Source organism: Myotis nattereri (genome assembly GCF_964212035.1).
Source record: "Myotis nattereri genome assembly, chromosome: 5".
In the NCBI taxonomy this organism is placed as follows: Eukaryota; Metazoa; Chordata; class Mammalia; order Chiroptera; family Vespertilionidae; genus Myotis; species Myotis nattereri.
In genome coordinates this window covers 7971693-7990498 of record NC_138080.1, presented here as the reverse complement: position 1 = coordinate 7990498, position 18806 = coordinate 7971693, and positions in this window count along the sequence as shown.

Here is an 18806-nt window from a genome sequence, read left to right as displayed (position 1 = left end):
ATGGAGGCAAGGGGGGGACCAAGCGAGCTTGTATAAGAGACCCTCTGCTTTTGCATCGGACTGGCTCCCTGGCGTGGTTTCTTGGGGATCTTGAATTCTGGGCATAACACTCTCATTTGTTGTGCAGCTCCTCTTTCAGATACCGAACCCTACTCCACGCAGAACGTGGAGGGAGTCTTACTCGACAGGTGGTAATCATTGCACAACCATTTGAACGTACTTAACATTGCTGAACTATAAATTTGAAATGGTTAAAATGGTCAATTTCATGTAATGTGTGTGTGTGTGTGTGTGTGTGTGTTCCACGATTTATAAAAATCAATTATTTCATACATTTCCTCCCCTGATTTACTCTCTCTTAAGCCCAGGAGAGAGTAAAGAAAAGATGTAGCATCAATGCTACTCCTGATGCTCAAAGTTAAAAGTAAACAGTTATATTTCACTTTATTAGAGACACTCATGTACATGCAGATGAATTAAATATTTCAAATATTTATATAAGCTTACATAAAAGACTGGAAAACAGACACATACCACATTTTTGCCTCTGAGATCATCTCTATGATGTTTCTGCTTCAGGTGATTCTGTGCCATCTCTTTGTTATAAAGAATTTCAGCAACTTTTAAAAAGTTACAAAGAAAGCTAAACAGACACACACACACACACAAAACAACAACAACAACGAAACAGGGCAGGAGAAACTAACCCCTGTGTCATCTCTAAACTTAATCCAGAAAACAAGAAAGAGAAACGGAAAAAGGACCAGTCATGAGAGACTCCAAAGGCACTTGGAACCAGGAACTGAGATGAGGAAGGAAATGATGAAGGAAACCCTCCAGAAGGAAATACAGAGAACCAGGGCTTTCTAGAGTAGGGGACATACTAGGGGACAGCTTCAAGCCCAGCCTTGCCTGCCTGAGCACTGCAAGTTCTAGTATATGGGAAAGTCACCTAATATTTTTGAGCCCTGTGGACCACAACAGTGGCAGGACATTCAGATTGAGACAGCATAAGCACCTGGGCCTGGGATCCCAGGAACACCGGATAAGAAGGACTTGTATGCATGCATAACCAATGGACACAAGACACATTGGTTAGGGGAGGCGGGAGGAAGGTCAAGGGGGAAAAAAGGGGAGACATATGTAATACTCTTTGTAATACTTTAAGCAATAAAACAAAATTTAAAAAAAAAAGATTTATCTGAGTGGCTCTACCCCACCACCCCTTCCCTGATCCCAAGGATGTGGATGCCAGGTGGCCAGAAGGAATGCCAGATAAGCTGACCACAAGAATGTCACCACCCCTCCACTCTCTGCTAAAAAAAATAAAAATAAAAAATAAATAAAAAATTGTATCTCTCTTTTAAGCACTTGCTTCTCCAACTCCCTTGTGGAAAATTTTACAAGCCTGCCTTTTTCGAAAAGCGGCTTTGTCCCCAGCTTATAAAAACAGCCAAGCAGAGCCAGTTCAGAGGACCTTCATTTTCTCTGTGCTGCCTCCCTTGTGCTGGAGAATAAGCTTAGTAAAATCTTTCTGGAAATTTCTTGTGTCTCCTCTCAATTTTTATCTTGGAGAACCCAAAAACCCAATGCCAGTAACAGGATGACACAGGGCTGTTCATTTTTAAGAGTCTGTGACCAGTGTGGAGAGATGCTGAGTAATTGCAGCCTGACCCATGCTGATGCCATCAGCCAAGACAAGGCCAACTAACCACCACAATCTGTGAGGGCAGGGTTTTGACATGAGTCAAGGGAACTTCCTTTACTGGGGAGGGCCAATAGAGAGAGAAGTGAGAGCCAGAAATGGATGGACCCTTCTCAGAACAATGTTTCCAAGTGCATAAAATAAAACACATAAGCTATTAAAGACAGCCTTATAGTGAAATGCAGCTCCCAAATTTTTTTAAGTTTGTAATATATATGCACCAATTAATGAGGTCTAGCAGTGGACCTATTAACTGGTATAATTTGGAAGTGGTGATAAGGATAATTGATATTTCAGCCTATCAACTGTAAAGTAATTTGAAAATATCTCTAATTTCTACTAGTGACAAATGAATAGGCTCTAGGCAGGGGTGGGCAAACTTTTTGACTTGAGGGCCACAATGGGTTCTTAAACTGCACCGGAGGGCTGGAACAAAAGCATGGATGGATTGTTTGTGTGAACTAATACATGTTAACACTGCTGCTGGTGAAGGAGCGGAGGGGAGGCAAGAGAACCCTCTGCTCTTTTGGCTCCGTGGGCCGGATAGAACAGCCGAACAGGCCGAATCCGGCCCGCGGGCCGTAGTTTGCCCATGGCTGCTCTAGAGACACTACTGGGCTGGGCCGCCTGCATTCATTAGAAAAAAATCAAGATTAAAAATTTTGCCACCCAGATCAATCCTTGATTCCAGCTGGGGTGTGTGTAGGAGGCAGCCAATCAATGTTGCTCTCTCAAATTGAAGGTTCTCAGTGTGTGTGTGTCTTCCCCTTCCACTCTCGGGGGCTCTGGAGAAATCAATGGAAAATATCTTCAGAGAATTACGATTAAAAACGGTGATGGAGTAAGTGGAAGCTACACTGACACTCTCCCAGGACCAAACTGGAAATACAACTAAAATACAAAGAAAATCACCCTGAAAAATCAACTGAAGACTACGTGGAGAGAACCCTGAAGAACAAGGACAGAAAATGGAGACCACATAGAGACTGGCAGGAAGCGCAGAGGTGCGAAAGAGGAGACTGGACTCCCAGCAGCTGAACGTCCAGAAGGATATCTCAGGTGTAGGGTATCCTACTGAGAACTCTGAGGTTTAAACCCCAAGCTGGTCTCCCCAGGCCAGAGCACCAAAACTGAGAAAGGTGCTCGCATAACATCTGGCTGTGAAAAGCAGCAGGATGGCTGTCTGCCAGCCAGAGGGGGCTGGAAATGCAGACACCCTCTTAGAGAGATAATGCACAAAATTTCATGTGCAGCCACTCACCTTGGGCTCCAGGAGAGGGAAGGCAGAGTGGACTAGAGTTGTGTGAGCAGAAGCTAGGTTTGGGGGCTCTGAGGTTGGAGCTCTGAGGACAGACACCTGGGTTTCCTGTGCTGAGACATTCCCTCACATTGCAGAGGGCATCTTTCTCTGCAGCAGTTCTCAACCGCTTTCACAGGGGTGGCCTAAGACCATTGGAAAACACATACATAGTTATATATTGTTTTTGTGATTACTCACTATGCTTTAATTATGTTCAATTTGTAACAATGAAAATACATCCTGCATATCAGATATTTACATTACGATTCATAATAGTAGCAAAATTACAGTTATGAAGTAGCAACAAAAATAATTTTATGGTTGGGGGGTCACCACAACATGAAGAACTGTATTAAAGGGTCCCGGCATTAGAAAGGTTGAGAACCACTGCTCTAATGGATCTTTGCTATCCAGCCAGTATTGGCCTGGAGGAAAAACAGTTGCTCCACCCTGTTGGAAGACCACTCGCCCCACCCTGTGATCAATATCCTGAGGCTAATCAAGGCTGTTAACAATCAAACTGCAGGCAGAGGCAGATCTCTAGAGTTTTAGAATCTTTGCCTGATCACCTCTGGGCCTGGGGCTAGGAAAAGTAGACCCTGGTGCACATCCTTTCCAAAGGTACCCAGCCCCAGCAGAGGGAGCCACAAGATGTGGACTCCTGATAGCCCCAAACAAGGTAGTCAGGGCTAGTCAGAAACAGCATCTGACATTGTCCTGCACTAGAGATTGGGATTCACAGATGATCTACCTAATACATAGATAACAACCCAAGCAGTCAACCAAAATAGGAAGACAAAAAAATAAGACCCAGCCCTAACTGGTTTGGCTCAGTGGATAGAGCGTTGGCCTGCGAACCAAAAGGTCCCAGGTTCGATTCTGGTCAAGGGCATGTACCTTGGTTGTGGGCACATTCCCAGTGGGGGGTGTGCAGGAGGCAGCTGATTGATGTTTCTCTCTCATTGATGTTTCTGACTCTCTATCCCTCTCCCTTCCTCTCTGTAAAAAAACCAATAAAATACATTTTTTTAAAAAAAGAAAGAAATATACAATTTTTTAAAAAAATAAGACCCAATGGAGAGAATAAGAAAATATTACAGAAGAGTTAAATGAAATGGAGATAAGAAATTTACCTGATGAAGAGTTCAGAATAATGATGGCAAAGACACTCAACAGCATGCAAAAATATATAGTAACTGAAAAAACACCAGTCAGAAATAAAGACTGACATAGCACTAATAAAGAATAAAGACTTTGGAGTTTAGAAATGGTGGTGGAGTAAGTGGATCATGCACAGACACACTCCCAGGACCAAACTGGAACTACAACTAAAATACAGAAAATCTCTCTGAATAATGAATAAAAGACTAGGTGGAGAGAACCCTGATAATTGAGGACAGAAGTGGAGACCGCATAGAAACTAGTAGGAGGGGGCAGAGGCAGGCAAGGGCTGGCCAGGCTCCCACAGACAGCAACTGAACTTCCAAAGAGATATCTTGGCCGTGGAGGGTTGCCACTTGAGAAATCACCAAGCTGGGCACCCCAGCAGAGAGCACAGAACTGAGAAGGGTACCCTCATAACATCTGGCTGTGAAAAGAAACTGGTTGCTGTCTGGCAGAGAGAGATGACTGGAAATTCAGGAACCCTTTAAAAGGGCCAATGCACAAAATTCCCTTTGCAGCCACTCTCCTTGTGCTCTGGCACAGTGGACTGGAGCTGTGTGAACAGAAATCAGGATTGGGCACTCTGGGGATAGAGCTGAGAAGGCAGATACCCTGGTTTCCTGTGTTGAGTCATTCTCTCATGCTGCCGAGGTCATCTTTCTCACATAGACATTTTCTATACAGGACACATTGTCTGGAGGAAAGACAGTTGACCCATTCTATTGTGCCATAGTGTGGAGTTTCTGAGGCCCATTAAGAAACTGAGAATAATAATTAGCCTCTAGGCAGAAGCAATTGCCCCACCCTATTGAATAAAATCTCTTGCCATATCTGTGGATGATTCCCTGAGAGCTCTTCAACACAGAATCTACCAACCTGTAGGCAGAGACAGTCTGGAGGCTTTGAGTCTCTGCCCGATTGAATTAGTCAAAACAGTGTTTGCCACTGTCCTGCACTAGATATTGAGAGGTGTAGCATATCTACCTAATACATAGTTACAAACCCAAACAGGAAGCCAAAATGAGAAGACAAAGAAACAACCCCCAAATGAAAGAACAAGAGAATTCTGCAGAAGAAGAGCTAAATGAGTTCAGAATAATGATAAAGATGCTCAACAGCATAGAACAAATATAGTAATTATGAAAACAGAAATAAAGAATGATATAGCACAAAGAAAGAACACATTAGAAGGAATACACATCAGATTAGGGGAAGCTGAGGATCAAATCAGTGAATTAGAAGACAAAGTTGAAATAATCACTCAATCAGAGAACCTAAGAGAAAAAAACAATTAAAAAACAGGAGGACAGCTTAAGGGAACTGTGGGACAACATAAACACATAACAATCTACACAAATAATAGACAAATATGTAAATTGACCATACCTCCATGAAGCCACCCCACAACCAATCAGGAGTGAATATGCAAATTAGCAGGACAAAGATGGTGGTGGCCACAGAGCCAGCCAGAGCGGGCGGGAAGCTTGGGTCGCCCCTGGCAACAGAGGACGCCAAGATTCCCGTCCACCTGGTCCAGCCGCCAAAGGAGGGGCCTGTGGGCGGCAGCCACGGAGCAGGCCAGAGCAAGCAGGAGGCTTGGGTTGGCTTCCTCTGTCACCAGGAGTGACCCAAGCTTCCCGCCTGGGTAGCCCAGGCCGGCCGCCCAGGGAGGGGCCTGAAAATGGCCCTTAGCCCCTCACCCAAGCTGGCCACACCACCATCAGGGTGAGGGTTCCTGCCGGGGGGACTGGCCAGACTTAAAATGCCCCTCAGCCCCTTACCCAGGCTGGTCACGCCCCCATAGGGTGAGGGTCCCTGCTGGGGGGCATGGCCAGCCTGCAAACAGCCATCAGCCCCTCACTCAGGCTGGCCAGGCACCCCAGCGGGGACCCACACCCTGAAGAGGGTGTAGCCAGCCTGAAAATAGCCCTCAGCCCCTCACCCAGGCTGGCCAGGCTCCCCCCTAGCAGGGACTTTCACACCATGGGAGCATGGCTGGCCTGCAAACTGCCACAGCCCCTTGCCCCGGCCAACACCGTCCCCAGTGGGGACCCTCACCCCAATGGGGGCATGGCCAGCCTGCAAACCACCACAGGCCTCTTGCCCAGGCCACCCTGCCCTGCAAGGTGACCCCCACCCTGATCCGGGACACCCTTCAGAGCAAACCAGCTGGCCCCCACCCGTGCACCAGGCCTCTATCTAGTCCTGGTTCATCTAGTCCTGAGTGAAATCAATGTGATAAAATAAATAAATAAATAAATAAATAAAAAGTTTTTTAAAAAGTTCAAAGTTTTGCATTGAGTCAGATGTTCCCATCAATGTCTTTTTTTTTTTTTTTTACATAGAAATTAGCTATTGCACTAGACCTTGAATTTTTTGTAAATGGAGGTTTCTCTCAAGGTAAAAATTTAAAATACACCACAGCTTGTAATTCTGTCATTTCTTCTGTTGTTGTTTATAATGCACTGGGATTCTCAAACCAAAAGAAAAATGAAAGAAAAAAAAATGAATGTGGCCTAGAAATGCTGTCACTTTTCCTGCTATTGTAAGGTTTGTGGCGTAGGAGACAAGGTCAGAGAGTCAGGCAAGTAAAAAAGAGGAACTTTTAATCTGCACTCTTGGGCGAGGTTCATGGGTCCAAGGGCGGGGCCCGTGAAGTGGTGCCAAGAGGGAGTGGAGGCATTTTTTATTCAGCTGTTCAGTGAGGGCAGGGGAGCATGAACTGTGGGAGTTCCCGCCGTGGGCAGGTCCGTCACGGGTTCCAGGAAGGAATCAGTATCTGTGTCGCTATCTGTCTGGTGCATTGGTCTGTTGCGGGTTCCAGAAAGGGACCAGTATCTGCTTTACCATCTACCTGGTGCACTGGTCTGTTACAGGTTCCAGGAAGGGACCAGTATCTGCGTCACCATCTACCTAGTGCATGCATTGGCTCTTGGACTTCCCTCAGACTAACCCCTATACTCTGGACACTTCTCCTTTCCAGAACCTGGCTGCAGCTGCATCTTGAGGTGTGGAGGGGAGCAGTCTCAGCACCTGAACCTGGCCTCTTTCTCTTCCCCCAGACACATAAGCAAAACCAGGCTGCCTTAACTCCCTCGCCTGGCCTCAGTCTCCACAGCCAAACTCTTTGCCTCACTAGACGCGAGGGATCCCCCACTTTGCTCCTGCTGCTCTCTGTTGTTGTGAGTGTTAGTGGCAATCAGCCCTGCATCTTGGTGAATGGGACAATAGGAAAGAAAAGCAAGGAGCACAGGGGAGTGCAAATAGCATTGGAGAAGGGAGGGCATCTGTCACTAATGTAGAGTCATGGAGGCTTGGCACTCCAGGAGGCTGGTGAAGGACCAGATACTGGAGAACGACAATGCTTTTTTGGATGAACACTAATATATTTTTCTTTGGAGTGGATGAGGGGACAAAGGGATGGGGGAGCAGAGAGGTGGGAGTGACTCTTGTATACAGTTATTATTTTGCACTTTTGGAAGACAAAAAGTCATTCCATTACAAAAGCACTCAGTCCTGAAATCTGACTTCTACAAATCTGGGCCCACCTTCCTTTCCTGTAGCTCCTGTCCCCTCTGAGGGTCAGCCCAGCAATGCTGCTCCCTGCTGGGGCTGTGGACATGGCAGCCAACTCCCCTTTGTTGGGAAGGTGGCCCCCAGTCTGCTGTGTATGGTTCTGTCCCTGGAGGTCAGGGACCCTGGAACACTATGCCATGGCCGATACCCATGCCCAACAGAATTTTTTTATTGAATTTATTTGAGTGATGTTGATTAGTAAGATTATATAAGCAGTATTTTCATCTGGCCCTGTTCTCCGTTTCTTACATCTGGACAGAAAAACACCTAAGCCCTGGGCAAAGTAGGGAAGCAGGTATTCCCTCTCTTTGGAACCCAGAGCCTCACTTTGTGGACCACTGATCTCCATGGGTGCCCTGCCCTTCATCCTCACCAAACCCACCCACAAGACAGGCTCCTGGAAACCTGTATGCAAGGGAAACCATCTGTCACTGTCAGAAATCAAGAGACATTAGAGATCCTCCTTCCCTTCTAGACCAGTGATGGCAAACCTTTTGAGCTCGGCGTGTCAGCATTTTGAAAAACCCTAACTTAAACTCTGGTGCCATGTCACATATATAAATTTTTTGATATTTGCAACCATAGTAAAACAAAGATTTATATTTTTGATATTTATTTTATATATTTAAATGCCATTTAACAAAGAAAAATCAACCAAGAAAATGAGTTTGCCTGTCACCTCTGACACGCGTGTCATAGGTTTGCCATCACTGTTCTAGAAGGATACCTGAAACTGGAAAGTCAATTTGCTCAGGGTCTAAAATAATCTCCAACTGCAGCAGCAGCTCCAGGAAGATCTGGTCTCAAAAATGAGAACCCAGGACTTTTTAAAAATATGTTTTTATTGATTTGGGGGTTAGAGGGTTGTTTTCTTTTTGTAAATATATTTTTATTGATTTCAGAGAGAGATAAAAATATCAATAACAGAGAATCATTAATCAGCTGCCTCTTGCACACCCCCTTCTGGGGATTGAGCCTGCAACCCAGACATAAGGGCCAACTGAGCCACACCAGCTGGAAGAACCCAATCCATAAGCTGACGGTCTATGCACTGAGCCAAACCAGCTAGGAATATATATATATATATGATTGTTTCCCAAAATAAACAAACATTAAAGTCTCATGAGGGGGGTAACACTGTCTTATACTTTGCATACAAACCAGCTGGATTCTCACACATTCTTCGAAACCAGTTTGTTGTGATATCACATGTCCTGTTGCCTGTTGAGAGTTCCCTTGTCCCTTTGTGAGAGTGAAAAAAATTGTTTGACCTTGCAGATCCCCTGAAAGGCCATGGGGTTTAATGAGGTGGCATTCTTTGCCTCCATATGAGAGCTGTAGTTGCTCATCTGGAGTCCCTGATTCCCAAAGCTCCATGAGCTGCCTTTACCACCCTACTGTGCATTGTTACCTCTTACCTATTGAAAAATATCCCGTGTTGTACACCTGAAACTAACATACTATTGTATGTCAACTGCTAATGTTAAATAAACTAATTAAATGGAACTTTATAGGAAAACTAGAGGCCCTCGGCAATCCGGAACCCCTCAGAGGATGTCAGAGAGCCAGTTTTGGCCCAATTCCCACAAACCAGGCCGAGGGACCCCACCGGTGCACAAATCCATGCACCAGGCCTCTAGTATGCATATAAGATCTTTGGTTAATCTCTTCCCACTCTTCCCTCTGAGATTCATCAGTCTGTTCCATGTTTCCGTGCCTGTGGTTTCTGCTCCTGAATTGAGCGTCTGCCCCCTGGTGGTCAGTGCACATCATAGCTACCGGTCGGACAGATGGTCAGTCAGTTGCCTAGGCTTTTATATATATAGATGTAGAAAATATGTTAGGGATGTCAGGACTGAAAAGAGATGTTCTAAGTCACTTAAAAAGACTCTCGGGCCCTAACTGGTTTGGCTCAGTGGATAGACGTCGGCCTGCGGACTGAAGGGTCCCAGGTTCGATTTCGGTCAAGGGTATGTACCTTGGTTGCGGGCACATCCCCAGTGGGGAGTGTGCAGGAGGCAGCTGAATCAATGTTTCTCTCTCATTGATGTTTCTAACTATCCCTCTCCCTTCCTCTCTGTAATCAATAAAATATATATATTTTTTTAAAAGTAAAAAGCAAATATTTTTTTAAAAAAGACTCGGGTTTTCTCTTTACAGAAACTGAACTAGAATTATAAAAGAAAGGTTCAAATATTGTTTGTGGGTGCATGAGAGAAAAAAAAAACAGAACAGTGGTTTCTAGTACATTCCCTTTGCTTGGCACTCCAGATGGGAGCTGCTGGATATTGAACTGTTTTTCTCATATGAAAACTCTATGTGATGCACTCCATAGTGAAAAATGGTCCTGTTGTCTTTTCTTTAATTTAATGGTAGTTAGTGGTTTAGCTCACGGGGTTTGGGCCAATCAGTGAGTTGAGGACTGTTTGTGTTCATCCCATCATTAGGAGGTCAACAAAGGTTACTGCAGAGAGGAGTGTTTTAGTCCAGGAACCACAGAATAGAGGGCTCTGCAGACATGGCATCTGCCTGTCTCCCTCTGCCTCTCCACAACTCATTTTGACCTGCCCAATTAGGAATTCACAACTTATAACATCACCTCTCTATTAATCACAATATCTATACTAATAAAAGAATAATATGCTAATTAGACCAGGAGACCTTCCAGAGACATTCTGGATGTCCTTCTGGACAAAGCCAGGGGCTTGGCCAGCCTGCAAACCACTCCCAAATGGCCATCAGCTGCTTTCCCAGGCCCATCCACCCCCAGTGGGGACCCTCACCCTGAGGGGGTTGTGGCCAGCCTGCAAACGGCCATCAGCCCCTCGCCCAGGCCAGCCATGCCCCCCAATGGAGACCCCCAGCCTGATGTGGGTGTGGCTGGCCTGAAAACCACTCCAGGCCCCTTGCCCACGCCGGCCCTGCCCCCCAAGGGGAGCCCCACCCTGATCCAGTACCCCCTACAAGGCAGACCAGCCAGCCCCCACCCAAGTACCAGGCCTCTATCTATACTAATGCAAGGGTAATATGCTAATTAGACTGGGAGACCTTCCAGGAGATCTTCCAGACATCCTTCCAGACAAAGCCATGGCGGCAGGGCTGAGGCAGAGGTGGTTAGGGGTGATCAGGCCAGGAGGGGAGGGCAGTTGGGAGCAATCAGGCAGTCAGGGGTGGCAATTGGGGGCGAGAAGGCCAGCAGCGGGGGCAGTTGGGGGTGATCAGGCTGACAAGGGGGGGCAGTTGGGGGTGAGAAGGACAGAGGGGGGGCAGTTGGGGGCAATCGGGCTGGCAGCTGGGGCAGCTGGGGGTGATCAGGCCAGCAGGTGGGATGTCCGACTGCTGGGCCTAACCTGGCAGTTGGACATCCCCCGAGGGGTCCCAGATTGGAGAGGGTTCAGGCCGGGCTGAGGGACAACCACCACCCCCGCCCCCCTCCCCCCCCCCCCGCATGAATTTTGTGCACCAGGCCACTAGTGTAAGAATATTATGCAGCCATGAGAAAGAAGGAAATTCTGCCATTTGTGACATTGATGAAGTTAGGGCATTATGCTAAGTGAAATAATCCAGATAGAGAAAAACAAATACTGTATGATCTCACTTACTAGTATCTGTGGAATTTTTTTAATACATAAAAAAAGAGATCAGATTATGATTACTAGAAGCAGGGGTTGGGGTGGTGGGAAATTGGATAAATATGATCAAAGGTACAAACCTCCAGTTATAAGTATTCCTAATGGTAGCTGGTATTCACACTTTAAGAGGAATAATCTTTGAGACAGATCCTGGCCCCCACCTAGCAGTCTTTGTGACAACTGGGAACACATTACCCACCACATCCTGGAGGCCCTCTTTTGAATTTGTATGAAGCACACACAAGACAAGGCAAGGCTTGACTGATTCAGCAGGTGAAGACACGAGAAGCCATTTTTAGGCCCAGACACTTGATTACTTACACAGCAAAAGGAAAAGTAATCAAAATTGCCAGATCTCTGTGGCCCTCATCCCACACACCAACAAGAAGTACAAGTTGTGGGATGCCCAAGTGGAGAAACCCATCCCAGACTATAGCTAAGCAGCTTTGTACTCTGCAGTCCTACTCCAAACAGGGTGGCCCAGAGGCTCTACACCTCATTAGAACCTCAAAAGTCCTGAGAAAATGCATGACAGCCTTCCCAAGGAAATAGGAACTTGAGTGGGGGACAACCTCAGAGCAGCTCCTTGTTCCAGGGGATCACAAGACGGTCTTTCAAGACTGGGATAAGCTGTGGTTCAAGCCTGTTATGGACTGAATGTTTGTGTCCCTCACTCCCAATGTATATATTGAAGCCCTAACCCCCAATGTGATGGTCTGAGGAAGTGGTGCCTTTGGGATGTAATTAGTGTTAGATGAGGTCCTGAAGGCAAAGCCCTCGTGTTGGGGTTAATGCTCTCATACAAAGAGGAAGAGTGAGATATCTCCACAAAAACAAAGAAGAGGCCATGTAAGCATTCCACAAGATAAGAGCCACCTACAAGTCAAGAGAAGAGACATCAAAATGAAACCTACCTTATCAGGACCCTGCTTTCAGACTTAGAGGCCACAGAATTGTGAGGTATAATTTCTGTTATGGAAGGCACCCAGTCTGTGATATTCTATCATAGCAGCCCACACTCACTAAGGCAAAGCTTTGCCTGCTTAGCTTGTGTCTCTAAGGCTCCATGGTAGAACCTTGGCCCTGCAATGCCCTCCCTCCAGCATTCCCCAATTCTCATCTTTCTTGGTGGCATATGTCTGATAAATTGATGCTCAGACACCCACTTCTAGAATAAACCAGAAGTGAGTAGAAGGAGAAAGAAGCAGATGACCCAATGGGTAAGAATGTCTCACTATCCAGGTTTGTTTATGTTCATTTATCCTTAACCATTAAAGCAGAATTCCAGTCCATCTTACACACAGTTGCTTCCTTGCCCACCTCTTCCAGGGGTCAGCACCAAGTTTTGAAAAGGATAAGTACACAGTGTCTGTTTGATTATACTCGATTCCTTTTTCTCAGTAATTTCACAGTAATCATTATTTAAAAACCACATGCCAGGGCACTGTAAAACACTTTGCTGACACAACCTTATTGAACCCTCTGAATTATTTTACTCACACTTCTGACACCAAATGTGTGGGTTTGCTCTTCACTCAACAACCAATTTCCTGATTCTCTAGACAATAATTAGATGTCCTACAACTCAATTCTGACACCATCAACCTAGAGATACTGTTAAATCTCATGGGTTTGAGGCTCTGTCCCAAAAGACTGCCCCCACTCAGATACCAATCACAAGCCCAAGTTGTCTCTGGTACTTCTGACTGACTGGCTATAAATGGATATAAATTGAAGGGTTGTCATGCCCATTCTCCACTTCAGGTTTGATAATTTTCTAGTGATTCACAGATCTTAGGAGAGCACTTTACTAATTTATTATAAGGATACAACTTAGTAATGGCCAAATGGAAGAGATACATAGCACAAGGTATAAGGTTGGCATTGGAGGGCAGGCATAGAGCTTCCATGCTCTCCCTAGTCATGCCACCTTCCTAGAACTGCCACATGTTCAATAATCTGGCAGCCCCCTGAACCCAGTCATTTAGGGGTTTTATGGATATTTCATTAGGTAGGTATGGTTGATTAAGTCACTGGCCATTGGTAAGTGAACTCAATCTCTAGCCCTTTTCCCCTCTCTAGAGAATGAGAGTGGAGCTGAAAGTTCCAACCCTCTAATTACATGGTTGGTTCTCCTGGCAACCAGCCCCCATCCTGAGGTTACCCAAGGGTCCCACCTTGAGTCACCTCATTAGCATAAATTCAGGTAATGTTGAAAAGGGCTTATTGTGAAAAACAAAAGATGCTTCTCTCACCCATACCACTCAGTAAATTAAAGGGTTTTAGAAATACTGTGTCAGAAACTAACAACAAAGAGCAAATATATGTTTATCATCACGAGCCCTCATAGCCATCCTGTCTGGTGTACACTGTTGATAATATCAACATCCCTAATCTACAAATAAGGGACCTGAAATTTATATAATAATCGCAGCTTGCACTATATTGCCTGTTATTGGTGTTAGAATCATTGTAAGCAATGATACTGTGTATACAGTAGACTATATTGTAAATTATACTATAGTACCTATACAACTGCACATATGCTACGCATAATGTTTTATTCGGCAATATAGAAATATTATACATCAGTACAGCATATTTACAGAATTATATAGCATATCCATGAAATGCTTTATTCCTACAATAACCCTAGATGGTGAGAACTGCTATTTGACAGGCGAGGGAACTGTACTACAGTGAATGTAAATATTTGCACAGGTTTAGATCTTGCGGGAAGCCACAGCTAAACTGCTGATCAGCAGCTCCAAATCCTTTGCTCTCATCACTCCCCTAAAACACCCTCCTCTATGAAGTCAACATCTCCATGGTGTCTATATGAGTCCCAGGCCTGAGTGCATATTTGTCTCAGGACTCTTAGTCATGACCCTTTCCAACACATCTTGAAGAATTTTCTTCAATTTGACAATATTCTCTCCATTCTTTATCTTAAAATGTTTATTCACTTAATCACTTTTGTAAATATCAGCTTCACATTTCCTAGATTCTTGTATTTGACCAACATGCCATAAATAAAAAGATAAATGATGAAGGATATATTTGTAAAAAGATTCTCATTTTATATATCTTTAATATCCAAAATGTGTCAAGGGCTCTTAAAACAAGCAAATAAAACATCGTATTAGCCATCTGTTGCCACACATATAATAAGTGGGTATCTGTGGGTCAGTGATGTGGGAGAGGGGGTGACTAAGCAGGTGGTTCTGGTTCCCAGTCTTGCAGGAGCTGCAGGAAGTCCTGAGCATCCACAGGGCAACTGGGAGGAGGCTCAGTTCCTGGCCACAGGCTCCCACCACAGAACTGCTCATGATATAAGCATTGGCTTCCCCAGAGCTGGTGATGGGACACAAGGAGAGAGAACAACAGAGCAAGGGAGTGACAAAATGAAAGCCACAGCCCTTTATAACCTAATCCTGGAGGAAACCTTATGTTGTTGGCCACACACGTGGGAGGGGCCACACTGGGTGTCAATAGCAGGGCCATCTTGGATGCTGGCTGCCATCAACATAAAAATAGTCATATATAAAGATATTTGTCTCCCCAGTGATTAGGAAGATCAAATTGTAGCAATAAAAAAATATCTTTCACCTGTCAGATTAGCTGAAACTTTAAGTTGGATAGTATCTATCACTGATTATAATGTAGGCAAATGGGTGTGCTTATACCTTGTCCTGGAAATAGACATTAAAAGCACAATTTGCAGTCACTTCTAATGGAGTACATCACTTCTAGGTATTTCTCCTGAAGAAACATTGATTCACATTCACAAGATTTGGGCTCAGGTGTGCACATGGAAGAAATTTTTGCTGTACAAAGAAAATAAAAACAAACAGGATGCCCACAAATGGGAATTCTTTAATAGTATGGTATATCCAGAGTACAGAAAATGTTGCTAAGTGAAGAAAACTCTGTGCCAAATATATGTATCTTGTGATCCAATTTAAGCAAATTAATTTTTTTAAAAACACTCTTTTATGTGGTTAATACATACACCCACTCACTCACGTTGAAGTACAGAAAATCTGCATGCCTTATTCACAGCTCAACCGCCAGGACTGTGCACAGAGCCATTCTAGATAAAAAGTGTCAGGCGATGATCATTGGAAACAATTCAACACCAACGGGAATCCCCAATTTGGGGTGCATAAAAAAGGAAACTTTATTCAGTGCAAACAGCTCAATAATGTTACAGCTCAATTGTGAAGTAGAACAGCTATGACGCGACCCTGGGGCCAGGCCCCTCTCTGGCTAAACAGTTCTGCACTGCTATGGTCTGCTCCACCCTGTTCCTTGGAAACCTAGCAATGTTCCTCCTTAGGTGAAAAGGCAAAGTGCACTCTCAGACTCAGAATGGAGCTGACCTATAGAGAGAGAAGTTCCTACTCCTGGTCCGTGATTGGTCCATCTTCACGTAAATCAGGAGTCCAAATCACCCAAAAATCACTGTCCTGATCAGAATGGAGCCACTCTTGATTGGTCAGTGAAGGTGCTATTGGGGGCGGGGGGGGATGCGAGTATACCTACAAAGCTCTGATTGGACAGGAAAGTCTCAGTCCTACTTGTTGAATTGTATTCCAGGAACTCCTTTATAAGGGCTAGTTCAGCTGGCAGAACACTGTATAAGCAGTGTTCAGTGCAGAGGTAGATCGTTCAGTATAGATAGGCTTCTCCCTGCAGTGCAGTTTTCAGGAGAGGCTGCTGTAAACAGCTATTATACTCTGGCTTTGTTTGTTTGTTTTGTTTTAATTTTATTTATTGACTAGAGGCCCAGTGCACGAATTCATGCACTGGTGGGGTCTGGCCGGCCCAGCCCCAATCAGGGAGGATTGGGGCTGGGCCTCTTGGGAGGAGGAGATAGCAGGAGATTTGCCAGCTGGCCTGCCCTGATCCAGGCCCGATCAGGACTGGGCTGGCTTGGGGGAGGGGCCGCAGGCAATTGGCTGGTGGGCCCTGCACACAATTGGGGTTGGGAGGCCGATTGGGAGTGGGGCCAGCCATGGGGAGGGGCTGTGGATGGCAGGCTGGCTTGCCCCACCCCCTAATGGGGTAGAGGGTGCTGATCCGGGGCCAGCAGCCTGGGGGAGGGGCCATGAGTGGTTGGCTGCTGAGCCCTTCCCCTGATCAGGATGGGGTGGCTATTTGGGGTGGGGCTGGGTGGGGGGTGGGTCTGCAGGAAGTTGGCCACCCGTTCCCACCCCTTATTGGGGTAGGGGGCCCATGAGGGCAGGGCAAGTCAGGGGAGGGGCTGTGGACCAATCAGGGTGGAGGGGGCCCATTGGGGGTGAGGCTGGCTGGGGGGAGGGGCTGCAGGTGATTGGCCAGCCAGCCCTGCACCCTATTTGGGTGGAGAGGTGATCAGCTGAGGCGCCAGCCAGGGGGAGGTGCTGTAGGCCAATCAGGGTGTTGGTGGCCTATCAGGGATGGGGCTGGCCAGGAGAAGGGCAGGAGGGAGGCATTTGGCCAGCTGGCCCCGCCCTTGATCTGGGTGGGAGAGTCCTATCAGGGTGGGCCGGCCGGGGGGAGGGGCCATGGGAGGTAGGCCGGCTAGCTTCACCCCCCTATTGGGTGGTTCACTGGCCACAGTGGGCGTCATAGTGACTGGTCGTTCTAGTTGTTACGGTTATGGTCTCTGGCTTTTTATGTATATAGATTGATTTTAAATAGGAGGACAAGAGAGAGAGAGAAATTTCAATTTATTGTTCCACCCATTCATTCACTCACTGGCTGACTTTTTTGTGGTTGTTAATCCTCACCCAAGTGTGTTTTTCCATTGACATTTAGAGAGAGTAGAAGGGAGAGGGAGAGACAGAGAGAGAGAAACGTTGATGTTTCGACATATCATCGATTGGTTCCTCCTGCATGCACCCTGACCTGGATCCAGGGATCAAGCCTGCAACTGAGGTATGTGTCCTTGACAGGAATCAAATCTGGGACTCTTCTGTCCAAAGGCCAATGCTCTACCCACTGAGAAAAACTGGCTTGGGATCATTGGTTGACTCTCCTTTGTGCCCTGACAGAAGATGGAACTAGAAACCTTGGTATATTTGGACAACACTCTAACCAACTGAGCAACCCAGCCAGAGCAGGCTCTGTTTTTTTAAATTTGAGCTCAGTTAACCAACGAAAATCTTTGTTGGTGATTAAAAATGGCAGCAGAGTAGGTGGATGCTGCATGGACATAATCCCAGGAACAAGCTGGAACTACAACTGAAATATGAAAAGGCTTCCTGAATAATCAACGGAAAACTTACAGGAGAGAACCCTGATACCCAAGGACCGAAGATGGAGACCACATAGAGACTGGTAGGAGGGGCAGAGGTGCAAAAGGGCTTGCTAGGCACCCAAAGACAGCAACTGAAGTCCCAAGGGATATCTCAGCTGTGGGGGGTAGGGGATGCTACTGAGAACTCTGGGATCTAATCCCGAAGCTGGGCTCCCCAGCAGAGAGCACTAAACTGAGGAGGGTACCCACATAACATCTAGCTGTGAAAAGCAGTGGGTTGCTGTCTGCCAGGGAGTGGCAGCTGAAAGTTCGGGCACCCTCTTGAAGGGCCCATGCACAAAAATTCTCTGTGGATCCACTCACCTTGTGCTCTGGCAGAGGAAGAGTGAAGTGTACTGGAGCTGTGAGAGCAGAACCCAAGACTAGGGACTTAAAGGATGGAGCCCAGGAGGCAGACACCCCAAGTTTGCTGGGATGAGTAATTGCCTTACACAGCAGAGGACATCTTTCCCACATAGACATCTGCCTTGCCTGGGGAAAAGACAGTGGACACATTTTATTGGAAAACACCTTGCCCTGAGGCCACTTAAGAGATTAAAAGTAACAATTAGCTTCTAGGCAGAACCAACTGCCCACCCTGTTGAAAAAACTCTCACTATACCTGAGGATGATTGCCGGGGGCAATTCAAGTCAGAATTCTATTAGTCTGTAGACAGAGGGGGTCTCTGGAGGCTTTGAGTCTTTGCCTGATTCAATTAGTCAGAAACAGACTTTAACACTGTCCTGCACTAGAGATTGAGAGGTGTAGAGGATCTATCTAATACATAGTCACACACCCAAACAGACAACCAAAATGAGGAAACAAAAGAAACAACCCCCAAATGAAAGAACTAGAAAATTCTCCAGAAGAAGAGATAAGAAATGAATCAGAGATAGATGAAACAGAGATAAGAAATTTACCTGAAACATATTTCAGAGTAATGATGGTAAAAATGCTCAACAGAATGAAAAAAAAGATATAGTAACTATGAGAAAAGAACAGTCTGAGATAAAGAATGACATAACACAAATAAAGAACATATTGGAAGGAATACACAACAGATTAGGGGAAGCTGAGTATCAAATCAGTGAATTAGAAGACAGAGTTGAAAATATTACTCAATCAGAGAGCCAAAAAAAAAAAAC